The sequence below is a fragment of the Dicentrarchus labrax genome, unplaced genomic scaffold, assembly GCF_905237075.1.
Source record: "Dicentrarchus labrax unplaced genomic scaffold, dlabrax2021, whole genome shotgun sequence".
Classification (NCBI taxonomy): domain Eukaryota; kingdom Metazoa; phylum Chordata; class Actinopteri; family Moronidae; genus Dicentrarchus; species Dicentrarchus labrax.
In genome coordinates this window covers 19,193,165-19,208,524 of record NW_026136723.1, presented here as the reverse complement: position 1 = coordinate 19,208,524, position 15,360 = coordinate 19,193,165, and the positions used below count along the sequence as shown (strand labels likewise).

Genomic DNA, 15,360 nt, shown 5'->3' with positions numbered 1-15,360 from the left:
TTATATCTCTTTACTGGCCTTTAAACAACTCTCTATACGTCTGCATTATATGGATATACAGGATATTGCCGGGATAAGTCATGCAGATGAAACGCACAGTGAGTGAAAGCCCCTATAAGGAGTTAGAGGGATGCTGGATGAATGAATGATGGTGCCACCATGCACTTCTGCATGCGCCTGTTGGGGGGCGTGAGAGGCGCTGTCATAGGTCCTTATTATAATTACATCGGCCGTCTTGCATAATATCAAAAAATCTCAGAGGGTGGGAACAGTGTTACCTCACTGACTCACAGGGGGGTGGGCCTTGGACGGCGTATATGATTTTGGACAAATGAGACGTTAAACCATTTGGAGACAACGGGTGCTGGAGATGTAACCATCCAGGCGGACAGCCCCAACTCTCCTGTTTGGTGAGGGGAGGACGGGGGCTGTGGATGTGGAGGACAGCCGTGTGACGATATGCGCGGAAAAAAACAAGAGGACCCGTTAGATTAAAAAAATGGACGTGGCCGGCGGGACGTCACGATGCGCCGTCGCCACAAAGCTCAGTACGCCGCTCATGAACGCGCTCACTTGGCTCCCAGCATGCCGCACGTCCGGAGGGACCGCTGCCTTCCAGGAGCTCATCCAAGCCCAGTGCAACCCACCCTGCTGCATCTGAGGAGGAAACAGTAAGAACCGTGTTTTGTATTATGAGTGATTTTTTTTTTTTTTTTTGGATTTGAGTCTAAACAAAAAGCAGCCGGAGCGGCGCAGCGGAGGGTTTCTATGGCGAGCTCAGGCGCGTTTAGGCTGTAACACACTGTGTGTTTTACCCTATTGTGAAATAAGTGAGGATCCACAGGCCGACTAAAGACTAAATCTGTTCTACATTTCCCTCCCAGTGAGGCTGGTTCTGTTCTCAGACCAGTTTAAGGTCTGTGTGAATTGCGCGCAGCGGCAGCATCTGAGATAAAGAGCATCATCTGATCGCAGCAGCACAGACGTGTAGTTTCACTTGTGGCTGCAACCACTTTTGTTTGGCACCAGATACTACATGTTCAAGGGAGTTTGACTTCATGCTCCCATGGTCAGATGTCAGCAGTCAGCAATTTCAAACAGTGAGTTTAGTGGGCTTTTCTCTGAGGTGATCAGTCAGTCAGGCCTTTAGATTAGTTTACAGAAACCTTTATTGGTATTAATGTTGATTTTGCTCCCAGCTTTCTGTCTGTTTAACCCACATTTTGAATAAGTGATAACTCCTAGATAATACCGCAACAATTAGGGGGATTTTATTCGGTTTTTTTTTAACTTTAAGCTCTTATTTGGCAACACATGTGTGGTGTCTTTGCTGCCAATAAAACGATGTTGAATTTAAATTTGAGTCTTATCAGAGACGCTGACCCCTTATCAGCCATATGCTCTCGTTACTATCCAATAGCATTACATAAGTTCATGTTGCACCATTTCCACGAGTTTAGGTTACAAACTGAAGAGACAGTAAACCCTTACTACATATGTTACTGAAGTGCAATTACAATATTGCAGTGGGTCTGTAACAGGCCTGCGGTGGTGTCAGAGTGGCCTCGGGCGGTGCAACCTTTCACAGCACAGTGTTGTGTTGTGTTGTGTTGGGCCTGTTTGCTGTCAACAGATTACGTACTGAAAGTGCTAAGCAGGGAGAAAGCATTTAAAAAAAAAAAAAAAAAAAAAGCATAAAGGTGATTATTGTACATGAACCCAGCAGCGTGCGGCTCTAACGCGGCTTCGTGCAGCCTGCTGGGATTATACAGTACACTGCCAGTATAGAGCTCTTACATAAGGCCTGCTTAATCTGTGTGAGTGGGGAGTCAGACCTCCCTCTCATGTATGTTTCATTTCTTTTATAATCATTACTCAACATTTTCTATATATCTACATTATATATTTATAATGATTGTATTCATTTCTGACAGTGAGGCAGCCCCAGAGAAGTTTCCCTGTTTATTTACTATATGTTTGGACTTAATAAAACAGATGTTTATAGATATTTTTTTGCAGGAGATTTGAGATTAGATTTTATTACACGTGCAAGAGATCTCTTAATGTATTTCGCTTCATCATTGAGGCCCCTGAACTGCATAACCCACTCGTGTCCAGGCCGGGTGACGCAAAGAGAGGGAATTAGTCTCCAAAATGAAGACATGAATCGGGTTAGGATATCATGTGCAGTAAACATGACTCTGCACCTGGACTGAACAAGTGAATCCAGATATAATAGTAATAATAATAATAATAACAATAATACGACCCAGAGTTTATTGACCTCGCCCATTAAATCCCCCTCCCCTAAAGCCACGAATGAGACAATGGATCACAAGTTAGAGGACATGTGGAGACACGAGTCTGTGGCTCTAATTTGAAAAGGGACCGCTGTGGGTCTGCAGCAGCATCTCAGGAGCCTCTCTCTGCTGCAGAGTCAGTGAAGCTGCAGGTGCAGAGCTCCGACCCTGCTGAGCAACGCAAACTGGACTCGTTTGGGGCTTTCAGTGACCTAGTAGGCAGATTTCCCACGTAGGGTGTTTTCCAGGGATTTTCCATAGAGAGAGAGAGAGGGGGGGGAGTGAAATGTGTTAGTGTGTTATTCAGCCTGCTTTTTTTTGTCTTTCTGGGACATTTCAGTGGACTTTTTTCTATCCCCCAAAGTCATGTTACCTTTTTTTTTTAATTGCAGAAACTTAAAAAAGCAGCCGAAATGAAGATGAAGGACCTTCCTCCAACTTCCAGGTGAATATGAATGATCTCTCTTGTGATGATCCGTCATAGCTTTCATGGATTTACTATCGACGCTCAATCCCCCCCCCACCGATGTCTTTGCATGTGACTTAAACTGGTTTACAGCTTTTTTCAACATGAGGAAAAAATCCAGAGTGAGATACAACATCACGTCTCTCACCTCCACACACACACACACACACACACACACACACACACACACACACACATACACAATCAAGCAGCAGCAGCAGCAGCACGCTGTGTGGAACTAATTGATTACTCCTGGAAATCAGTTTTAAATCCTTTCTGGATCCTTTTTTTTTGTGGACGCGACTGTTCCGCTCACATTTTGCAGCATTTACAGCAGCCTTTTATGGTCCTGACAATCTATTAAAAGTAGAACGTTTTTCACTGTATTGCTGCCAAATTACCTTGAACGAAAAACTTTCAGTGTAATTTCCCTTTATGGACTTGAGGCTCCGCGGTACCTATAGTTAGTTCCAACGCCACTAATGTATTTTATTCTTTTCTTTATCATTTTATTTTAATGTTTTATAGTATAGGCCTATAGGACTTTTAATACCTACTGTGTCTGTGCTTTCTCTGCATCCAGAATGCATCAGATATCAATTAAAAGAAAAGACAGATATCGCTTTAATTGAGGGTATTTAGGAGATAAGTCGCCTCACTTGAGCCGTTAACTTACAGTCAGCAGTGCTCAGTGTTTAATACCTGCTTTAAATCAAGAGGAAGCTCATTCTTGCACCTGGCAGAGAGAGCTGAATAACACCAAAAAAAAAAAAAATTGTATAAATTAAAATAAACTGTTGCAATAATAATAATTTTCTTTGAAATTTATCCTAGAGGGACAGCAAAATAGCTACACACGCGTCTTCCTGACAATTACTGTGTCCACTGCAGCTTCAGACAGACGAACATTTAACGCAACTTGAAAACTAAAGTCTAATTTTATCCCTTTAAAATGTACACTCACATACACTTAGAGACCCGACTGGGACAAATTTAATGTATTCACAGAATTTAATTCAATATAACTTTATTTATCCTGTAAGCAGCTCGACACTCCAACAGAATAGGCCACTGCGCGCACACACACACACACACACACACACACACACACACACACACACACACACACACAGAAGAGAAAATAACAGGCTGTTAATTGTGTGTGTGTGTGTGTGTGTGTGTGTGTGTGTTTTTTTTCACGGCCTCCTGCAAACATAAAAACAACAACGTGATCTCCACTAATGGATTTATTCATTCATTTTTTTTGTCAGAAATACAAATCTTGCATATAGTTCACCTATCTCTGGTTTAAAGGAGAGTAACTATAAAATAAAATGTAGCATTAAATTCTGTCTCTAACATCTTTATCTGCATTTCCCCTCCTTTCTGTAAACAACCTGCAGCCTTAACTGTGTGTGTGTGTGTGTGTGTGTGTGTGTGCAGTGGCCTATTTTCAGTTATTTGTCAGAAAGAACATACTCTCCACTGTGTGTGTGTGTGTGTGTGTGTGTGTGTGTGTGTGTGTGTGTGTGTGTGTGTGTGTGTGTGTGTGTGTTAATTAGGCATCACACCTCGCTGCTAACGCACTAATTGAAAGCCAGCGATGCCTGTGACGTCACTCACCCTCTCACCAAAAGCTATTAATGAAAATAATTTTATGGGGGAAAGAAATTAGAGAAAAGCTTTTTATATATATTCTATATATATATATATATATATATATATATCACTGCAGAGAGACACACTGATGTAAGATTTTAGTATTTAATAATTTATATCTGAATGTAAATATATATATACTCCAAATAAACTAAAAAGAGCAAATATTTTATAATATTTATGAAAACATAAATATGTAATAAAGATGTAAGGGTCCAAAAATGAAAGGAAGGTAAATTAATAAAATCCGCAATCACTGCCACACATTTATCAATTCACTTCTATACATTATACAGTTGGATGAAGATTACACATTTGTCCTTCTGAGCAACATGTCAAACTAATTCCTTTTCTTAATTGGATTTTTTTTACAGTTTTTAAAACAGTATGTTTAGAGAATATTTTGAGGATGTGTGAAGTGTGTTAGTTCTACCTGAATAATGCTCAGGGTGAATATAAAGTAGTATTTTAAGATGTAAATAACGAGAGGAAGACAAACATTTAAGATTTATAAAAGTTAATCTTGTCTGCATTCTGTTTTATTTTTAAAATAGTCTTAATACCTTTATACACCTTTATACAGTAACTGAGTATTTACCCAAAGTGAGTGCCTGTGCTATATTTTCAAGGGATTTCCTCTTCTGTATTCTGCAGTAATATTTTCTTTACAGGAGTGTTTGTGTAAATTATTCCCCTCAGTGCTATTTTATGCTCAGCTTCTGATGCCCCTCATAAACATCTTTATTGTTGTTGTCTTTAGTTCACTGGATAGTCGGCTATAATGCTTTGTTTTGAATTCCTATAAGAACCCATTCACATTTCAGTCATATAAAAAACACTTAATAGCTTGGAAAATGTGTTTTCCCAGCAGTATCCCTTGTGAATCTTTAGTCATGCTTGTTTTTCATCTCATTTCACTGAGGCGTTTTTAACACCATGTGATAAATCATCTGCACTAACACTTCCAGATTTATGACTATTATTGTCATTATTTCTACCTCTGAAATATGTGCAAGTGAATTAGCATTGTTTTGAATCAGCCCTTTCAGCATTGTCACTGTTGGTCCTTACAGGTGTGTCGGAGGTTGTGTGTGTGTGAGCTGCGTTCGCAGGCCTGAGGGGTTGTCTGTTATCTTTGGTTATCTAGCTGTATGAGTGACGTACATTCTTCATAAAGCTAGATAACCGAAAGTAACAAGAATCCCATTACACGCCTGCATGGAGGAACAAAACAACCAATTTTTAAAAAAAAACAACACACGAGCAGAGAGGAGTGGGCTTGGACGATGGACGTTGCCAACCGATGACGTGAAGGTATGAAGCTGTGTGACATAAGGGGGTGGGGGGGGTGGGGGGGGCCTCTAATAGATGATCTAATGTGCAGCAGGCAACACAAATAATCAATACTCTAATTGTAATTAGAGTAAAGTGTTTTCTGCTCGTTGCTTGTTGTACATACAAACCACAGTGATACTGCAGTGGTGAGGTGTATTGTGCTGCCGTTGGTTGACAGGATGATAGTGTGTGTGAGTTAGTTTGAGTGAGAATATTTTAATATTTTTTTATTTCAAACCACTGGATGATGAGCTCAACATTTTAGTTTTATTTGTCCTTCCCTAAATATGCACTTAATGTCCCACTGAAATAACAGATATAGCTATTAATATGTACACCTGCTCCTGTTGAAAGATATATTGGAGAAAAGGTCAAAACTTTGTGGTATTTTTACATCCAAAATGTTTTTTTATCTCCTTGAAAACAGAGAATATTTAGGTGTGTACACATAAATGTTAGAACCAAAAGTATGGTCACAGAAATTCTGTAAAACTGCCTTCCTCTCCGTAAATGACATCCCTTTGTTTTACTAGTTTTGAATGAATCCTTTCATATTCTGTCCAAACATCTCGCTTCAGGAGGAAATTCATCAAATGAACAAAAAGTTCAATGCAATGAAAATTTTACTGACTTTAAGATACTTCTGAGTCTCTGTAATGAGTGACCATATAGGGTTAAAGCTTTAAAGAACAGACTTTAGGGGCAAATTCAAGTATTGTCTAGTTTTAACCAAAACAGCTGACATACGAGGACTCGACTTATTTTCAACTTTGTTCCCAGGGTTTTATCCTCCTCAGTGCACCACATTAGACCAAACTGTGTAGCCAAAATTGGACATTTCAGATAGTTTCTAGTATGAAAAGGATACAGAACCGACAGAGAGATTCATGGCTTCCCCTAGTTGTTTCCAGTCTTTGGGGTTTTTTCCCCAGTTAGAGGCCTCTCCTACTGATCAGAAATCAAATTACATCAGGTTTCCTGTGCGGATGCTAACAAAGTCTTCACCTGGCTGGTTTTGGGGGGTTTTGTATCTGAAAAAAATTATCAATGTAAATTCAACATCAATGAAGAATGAAGCAATCCTTTTGCACAGTTATTTCAAGAAGAAGAATAGGAATAAGAATAAGGGAGTTTACAGTTTGGACAAGATGTTGGGATAAATTATATTAAACAAAAACACTGATTTTGATTTTAACTTTTGTCCAGAAAATGCCGAACCTCTCCTTTTTTCATAGGCCTCTCCTTCTCAGGCAAACACAAACATAAACACAAACCGCACACTCAGGAATTTCTTTGTCTTATTGCACTTCGTTTTGAGTAAGAATTTGGGGCCAATCTGTTTCTAATTAGTCTTTTTTTTTTAGCCCTTTCATGAATGCTAGATAATTGGCAAAATTTTGGTTTTAACACAGTTTTTTGTGCCTGAATCCTTTTTTTTTTTAGTTGGGAAAAATACATTTGTTGTTGTAGTTGTTAGATGAGGTGTGAACAACACAAGGTTGAGACATGGAGCTGTAGAGCTCATACTCAGATACCTGCAAAATTGTAACAAGCAGAGAGCGAGGGCACATGATGATTATTGTTACATTCTTTACATGTATTTCATCCACGTAAATATCGTAATTAATAACCGAGCAAGAGAGCCTCCAGCCTCATCAGCTTCTTTCTACACGGAGCGAAAGCACACAACCATGTCCTCTATTTTTTTGGCGAGTCCTGGGTTTGGATGATTCATAAAAGGATGATAATGTGCAGCTCTTCAGGGGTTTTAGAGAGCATGTCCTACAGGAGCCATGGTGGTGAGAGAGGTGAAACAAAACAAAGAACACCTCGAGAGGCAATTAGCAGCACTTTGCCATCATTTGGAGCATCTCCCCTCCAGTTGATGCTCTTCTGCAGTTGATTTTCTGCTTTTCCTGCTAAAGCACTCAATAGACTTTGTTACAAACAAGGCAACAGTGTGGTGTCAGTGGGGCACAACAAGGCAGTATGGGTAGATAGTGTGCGTGTTTGTCATCTCATCTCCCATTTTAGTGTAACTTTGTCAAGCATAAATACGATCTGGGAACAAAAAATCTTTATAAAATTGTCTGTCCTCTCAAACCTCTGAAGCGCCATCGACACTCAGCTGTTTGTGGTGTAACGATGCACAAAGTGTATTCAGATGGAATAGTCCCTTAAGTGAAAATAAGGCTGTAGGAACTGTTTAATATACTTAATTGATCTTAAAACTTCCAAATTCTGCTTCCCTTTAATGCATCTGTGTATACATTTCTAACGCCTGCAGCTTAAGTTGTTATACTTGAGATTCATCCAGATTTTTATATTTTTTTAAACCTTACAAAAAATATAAGTTATAAGCTATTTTTCTGTTGACCGCGTGTTCACACATGGTTTTGGTACCTTGATGTGTCATAGTACTTGCCACATGCACACTTCCCAAATTGCTTCTTCTTTCTTTTCTGTGCTTTTCCCCTCATTCATTTAATTTTATTCTTTTCGTTTTTTTCCCAGCTTGGATTCTCAGATGGTTGGTTCTGATTTGTATGCATTTGCATAATGAATGTCATTTGCATGCTCAGGGGCAGACCATACCATGAGAACGGCTGTGTTGGTTGTTTGTGTGTGTGTGTGTGTGTGTGTGTGTGTGTGTGTGTGTGTGTGTGTGTGTTCATGCATGGGCACATGTGTGTGTTCATATGTGTGCGGCATATATTAAGCACATGTAAATTACACGTTGTTTTTTTTTACACAAACAGACCATCACAGGGTGTTGTGTTTCGTGCCCACACTGTATAAACACTTTGTTCTTCCTTTCTGACGTGTGAGTGTGTGTGAGTGTGTGTGTATGTGTGTGTCTTTGTGTCCATGTGTGGGAGAATTCCTCCTCTATGTGTGGTGCATGTAGGGCAGCAATCTGACGATCATGCCTCTTTCTGTCTCTCCGCCTCCCCCCCCCCCGTCTTGGTAACCGTTCAGCAATGTACCGACTAGAAGAATGAAAATAAGAGACTCTCTCCTCAATCCCATAATCCTCCTCTTCTCCAACCCCTCCCTTGCCAGTTTGTCCTCCTCTCCCACACGGCAAGTCACAGTCCTGCCACCATCTTAGGTGTTAAGACTGGCACAAAATGGCAGCTGAGAAAGGGGAACGTGGATAGCCAGCGCTGCACCTTCCCCCACTTCATGTTGGCCCCCGATCCTTTCCGCGCCATTGGTTGCCTCAAGACAGTGTTAATTACTGCCAGTGTGTTAATTGTAGAGATCGCCCCAAGAGACATGCGGGAAGGGATGAGATAGGAGGAAACCGTAGAGCCAGTGGCTTTTTGTGTGTCGGCAAGCTGGCATTTTTAAGGGCAGCTGCGGTTCCTGCATCGCTTTCGTTGTGCCCGTCGTCACGCTGCAGACGCTGGCGATCGACCATTTTGAAGACTTCCACAGACGCCCTGAAAACTCTTTTTTTTGACTGTTTGATTATTAGGACATTAATTTGATTATTCCAAGGGGTTTTCGATTACAAAGAGTTGCTTTACTGGCATTATTTCATGTGCATGTGGAGCATTCACACCATATTTACGCTGCAGGCATGTACAGACAGCTTCGTTTGAAGATATGAAAAAAGAAAAACACCTACATGCTCCCTGACACCCACAAGGAGCCATAATTAGCAACATAGTGGTCTTCATAAATCCCTGCTTGTTATCACACTTAGTTCTCTCACATGTGCAATACACTTCCTCTTCCTCTTGTAGAAGAATATTTGTATCCTTATGGATTATTTGACACAGCATCATAAACTTTCACTGATTTCCCAATTGGAGGAATGTCTAAATTTGAGATTTAACTGGAAAAGAAACACTAAAAACCTTTATGTTCTAAGTTTCTGACCTTTGTTTGGCTTTATGATCATGTATTTTTCATGTTTGGTTTTGAAAAGGTTTCAGATTAAGAGATCAGATGAATATCTTGATAAATAAATATCTTTAAGAGGAGCATGCTATCCTCAGTTGGTGTGAAAACATGAAGAAGGACATGTGTTGCAGTATGAATTATTTATCATCAACTGTCAGTGATTTCTGAATTGGTGGAGCATTTAAAATCTGGGATTTAACTGTAAATATACATTAATGTATGTAAAGTTAATCTGCAGTTACTTCTCATTTTGTTGCTGTGGGATATAAAAACCACCATGCCAACTTTTCTGGTCTTATCTTGAGGTTCATTTTTGGTTTTAAAGGCTTTTACAGTTCTGAGAAAAATCGTAACTTTTACAGATTCAGATTCAAATTCCCATAATGTCTGTTATGAGGTTTTTACTCGACAGTGCTAACCTTTAAGCAGGGATTAAGAAGTGAGCAGGATCACCTCCTTCGATGTGGTTTACCCCCCCAACTATCACCAAGGCCGCCAGAAACGAGAGACTCACCTATGGGAGGAAAAAGTGTAGTAAGCGAATGACTTAGGAAGACTGGACGAAGGAAGGAGGGTGGGTAGGAGGAGAGGGGGGCAGACAGACAAGGAGAGGGAGCCTGCGACAGTGAGATCTCAATAGTGAGAGGCCTTCTTTGTGTTTCTGTGTGAGGTTTATTTTGGGGGGTGCAGGGGGCGCTAAGAAAGGAGGGGAAGAGGAGAGGGTGGGGATCCTATCCTGGGCCCTCAGACAAGCGGCACATTGTCCTCCCCAATGTGTGGCGGCACTTGTGGCGTAACGCCATTATTTAGGCCAGTGGAGGGAACGGGGGTCTGGAGACCAGCTTAACCAAAACTCCAATTAGACCCGGATCGTCCTGATTAATGGACGAGGGAGATTGGTAAACAATACCGGCCATTGTTAATGTAACTCCCGCCCCCCCTCCTCCTCACACACACACACAGACACAAACACCCCTACCCCACTGGTTTCTTTCACACAGCAGACCCTCCGTGCCTACTGCCTTTTACACACACACACACACACACACACACACACACACACACACACACACACGCAAACACATACACAATTTGTCTGTCATGCCAGCGCTCAGAAACCTGCCATTAGCATGCTGCTCTGGTTTTTCAGTTTTCGCAGCCTCAGTGTAAAGTTTGAGGTGATCCTCACATGCAAATTGGCATATATGTGAATTATTAATCTTCCCATACATAAATGTAATTAGTTTAAGTAGATTTTTTAAACAAAGATATAAAAGTTCACGACAAAAAGTTTAGATTTCGCAAAGAAATACTGTAATTTTTTTTTTAATTCTGAAGTTACATCCCAAACTATTTAACATAAAATATATGATTATAAACATTTTGAGTCAGTAACGTTTTTAAGTTCTACATGTAGCGAACTGAGGCGTCTTTCTTCAAAAGCAGCGCTGGGCTCATATGTTAATCACACACCATGCGATGCTTGGCTCTGCATTTCAATACGTCCTACTTTATTGTTTTTTTTAAGCATATGCGCTGAATAATTAGCCACCACATGTCCAATCAGGGGCATGCCAATGTGGGGTTGCCATGGCGACCCCATCAGTTCTTACCCCCCTCCCCTCCTTCCCCGCTACCCCTCTACCCCTCTACCCCCTGACCACCTCCTCCTCCTCCTCCTCCTCCTCCTGCCTGGCTGCAAACAGGACGGAGAAAAATAAAGCGTGGGAAAAAACACTTTGGTGGCTCAGACAATGATAGTGGGGGTGGGGGTGGGGGGGGACAGAGGAGAGGAGAAGGAGAAGGGAGGTATGATGTTGGTGATTGGGAGAGCAGCTTGTGTCTAGCCTGGCAAATACAGACATGGTTGTTCTGGAGTTTGAGTTTTTTTTGGGGGGTTGGGGGGCATATTTTACCTCATCTGTCTCGGCTGTGAGTTTTGCTCCCTCTGTTATTAGTGTGCCATCTATGGGCAGTGAATGGGAGCGTACAGTAAAGTGTTAATAACGGCAGGAAAGGCCTCTCAGAAGACGATACAGTAAACAGTAACACTGAGCTTTCTGATACATGATGCCTTAACTCAGAAGTCCGTCTGAGTTGGGGGTGCTGAAAGAAAGTCTGTCTATAAAATGCTGTAATATTAAATGCTAAATGACATGACATTCATGGTTTTTGCATTAATTTGAATGTCAGTAACAAACTTATAACAATTTATAGCCTGTTAAATACTTATTAACATTTTACACAAACATTTTAGCAAAACTGATTAAAAAAAACAAGGCAAAACCACTTTTCTGCTATAAATACCCACAGTACACATGTAAGTCCCAGTAAAAAAAGGAGAAAGTCATTATATGTGTATACATTTTGATGAACTAATTGTTCTCATTATGCCAGATTTTAGGGGGTGCTGCACCCCGTCTTCCAGCGCCCATGCCTTAGTTCTGTGCACATGATCCGGCTGCAACCCTTCCACATATTTAACATCTTTAGGAGCTTCTACATATGTACAGACCAAAAAAGGTTGATTGTTCCCAATTAATATTAGACGTGTGTGTCATGTGTTGGATTATTAATTGCACGTGTAGATGCAGTTCTTCTGAGGCTTATTTAACCAGAATGGTCTCTTGGGATCTATATCTTTTAGTCGTCTCCAGTCCTGCACTGTAGATGCAGTGAAGTTGAACACGGTAGAATCAGAGCAACTGGGGAATTGTAGGGGTTTGAGCCAACTGGTTCACAAACATAATTTGAATAAAATGCATTATTAAAAATGCATACACATATGTATTCTGCTGCTCCACATACTGTGTTTGTGTATTTGTACTAGTGAAGAACAAATCCAAAAACTGTACGTCTGTACTGTGCATGTTATGGAAGATAAACATGTTTTATCTGGTACTGTACTAACAAACTGTTTCATCTGTCTCTTCTTTTAAGGTTTCTGATCAGTCTGGAGTTGGGAATCACCTGGTCTTTGCCTCTCAGCTCAGCTTGGGACTGTGACTTTGAGTCCAGCGATATTCGTTTCACACAGGAGTACATCGTCGTAATATGATGGAGGAAGTACGGACTCTGTGAAAGCAGCCGCTTCCGACAACCTGACAGTGGACAGAGTTAAAACTGTCAGATCTTAAAACTGATAACGGATACAAAAGTCACAGTTTTCTGCTGCTGCAACAGAACATCTTTATCTGACTGACGATAGAAACAAAGCAGAAGACAGAAGATTTTGACACAAGTGGACAAACTGACATTTGGCTTTAGCAAAGTGGACACTGTGTGTGTGTGTGTGTGTGTGTGTGTGTGTGTGTGTGTGTGTGTGTGTGTGTGTGTGTGTGTGTGTGTGTGTGTGTGTGTGTGTGTGTGTGTTGTACACTGTGTTCTTGGAAACTGCTCTGCACAGCTGTTCAGGAAACATCTGCACTAGATTTTCATGTAGGTCAGAGCTTAGATCACCATCTCTCTCTCACAAACACACAAACTCTTTTGAGATTCACAGTCATTAAAAAAAAGCAAAAAAAGGTCAGATTATGTTGTTTAGGTGTTTTTAATTTTTAATTTTAATTAATTATTAGTATTACTGATTAGTTTAACAATTTATTCTCTTTTATCTTAGATCTTAACTTGATTCAAAATAAATTTTTATTTCAGCTAGCGATTAAATTTGTCTCTTGTAAAACTTTAGATGTTTCAATCAAATTGTTGACAATCTGTGTGACGGGATTATTTGAAATTATTTTTCTGGTGCAATGTCAAAAATGTTTTATTGACTTGATCCATCAGCTATAAATTTATCATCAATCTTTCAGATTATTTGACTGGTTTTCTGCCCATTTCATCAACCCATAACTGTATATTAGAGTATATGTCTGTTTAACGGCTGTGTAACCTTTGTTTTCCACATTAGATTCTAAATGATGTAGTGGTTACATAAGGTCTTTTAACAGCTAACTTTCATGTATCACACATCATTTTATTTTATTTCTAATACGTGTATAATAGTATAAGATTGGAGCTTGATTTCAGTCTTTATTACATTGTATTTTTATTTTTTGTGTATATGTTTAATCAAGATATCACTGCAGGAAGAGTTTTGTGCAATAAAACTACAGTATGTTTACTTTTTATCTATGCAAAAGTAGGAGGTTTTGCACTATTTGTATTAGTGTTTGCACATTAATTGTATTGTTACTGTAAACCTGCATGTTAGCAGCTAAATGTACAGGTTCGGTTTGTGTCCACAGTCGGATAGAAATGTGGTGAATTGTAATGTTTTACTAATATGCACTATATGAGCACAGATGCAATGTGTTTAATTAGAAACAATGAGTATGGTCCTCACTAACATAAGTTTCATCTTTCCTTTGATTTAATCAATCTCAGAGACTAAAATCTGGATTTATTCCACATTACATTTGTCAAATTAGCTTCTCAGTGTAATATGAATACTTAAAGTTTTGTTTTGATCTAATGTGGAGAACTTGTGAATATGTGCAATAGATTGTATTCAGTGTGAATGCTGTTGAGTTGGAATAATGTATTTGATTATACTATAATGCACTAACTGTTTCAGGAGTCTTAGAAGCATGATTTGCACATGAGCTGTTTACGTGCTCGATGTCTGTACTATGCAACTACTGCAGTTCATTAATCAATAAAAGTATTAATGTTTACAATGAGACAATAACTGTTTGTGTGTGGATTTCCTATGTCTTCATTTATGCGTTACAAAGATAATCTGTGATGAGAATGCAAAGGACGTAAAATCAAACATGGCAAAATCTTAATTTCACAAATTTGTTGGACCATTAAAATTACATCCATATTTACAAAACTGCACCACGTTTTCTCCACAGCACATCGTCCACATACTGATGTTACATAAACAATGAACAGAAGTTCGCTTGCTTACTTATGTGAACAGAAACCGAACCATCAATTTAAACTTTTAACTATGTAAATACACCCTAAAGCCATTGAAAATCAACTAAATATGTAACATTCAAAATGGTTCTTGCTTAGTATATTTCACTAATGTATCAGGCAGGTGACAAAACTTCTACTAATACTACTACTCAGCTGGATGTCTGAGCCTGTTCTGTGCCTGATTAGTCTCCAAATTATGTAAATATTGATAGAAATAGAAAGAAACAATAGAAATTAACCCCAGCCCCCACAAAAAAAGTGATACACATCCTACGTGAAGCTTCATTTATTGAGGGAACCAATAATTAAAAAATTGATTGTAAAATGAAGTTCCTGACAAACTTTACAAGTGATGTTGATCAGTTCATTCTCATGATGTGTTACCATCAACCTGGGTGCTTTAAAGTGGTTTTAAATACTTTTTTATTATTACTTATTTATGAATGATAAGGTCAGTTAAACACTTTCTCTCATTGGTGTCATACACCACAGACTTTTACTGTTATCAGCCACACAGAAGCTCAACTGCTGGTGGTTCACGGCCTTGCTCAATGGCAACCTGCAGGACTGAGACTGGAGCGTGCATCTTTATCAAAATTTTTATTCACTCACATGTTTAATTTACACTCATTTTAAACCTACAAAATGAACAATCGCTGGTAAAAAATCATTTTAATGTGAAAATACAAGATGTACAGTGCTGTATAATTTCCCTAAATTTTGTTTAACTCAGACCAGTGTCGTCTATGGAGGATGTAT

General features: G+C 39.5%; 1 long non-coding RNA gene across 1 annotated transcript; it reads left to right on the top strand.

Moving 5' to 3' along the window:
- The first annotated feature begins 343 nt into the window (after positions 1 to 343).
- Positions 344 to 14,362, top strand: LOC127358169 (uncharacterized). The gene is made up of 4 exons (XR_007882389.1): positions 344 to 671; positions 2,693 to 2,745; positions 5,499 to 5,739; positions 12,613 to 14,362. It is a non-coding gene; the product is annotated as an uncharacterized LOC127358169 (long non-coding RNA).
- The last annotated feature ends 998 nt before the right edge of the window (positions 14,363 to 15,360 follow it).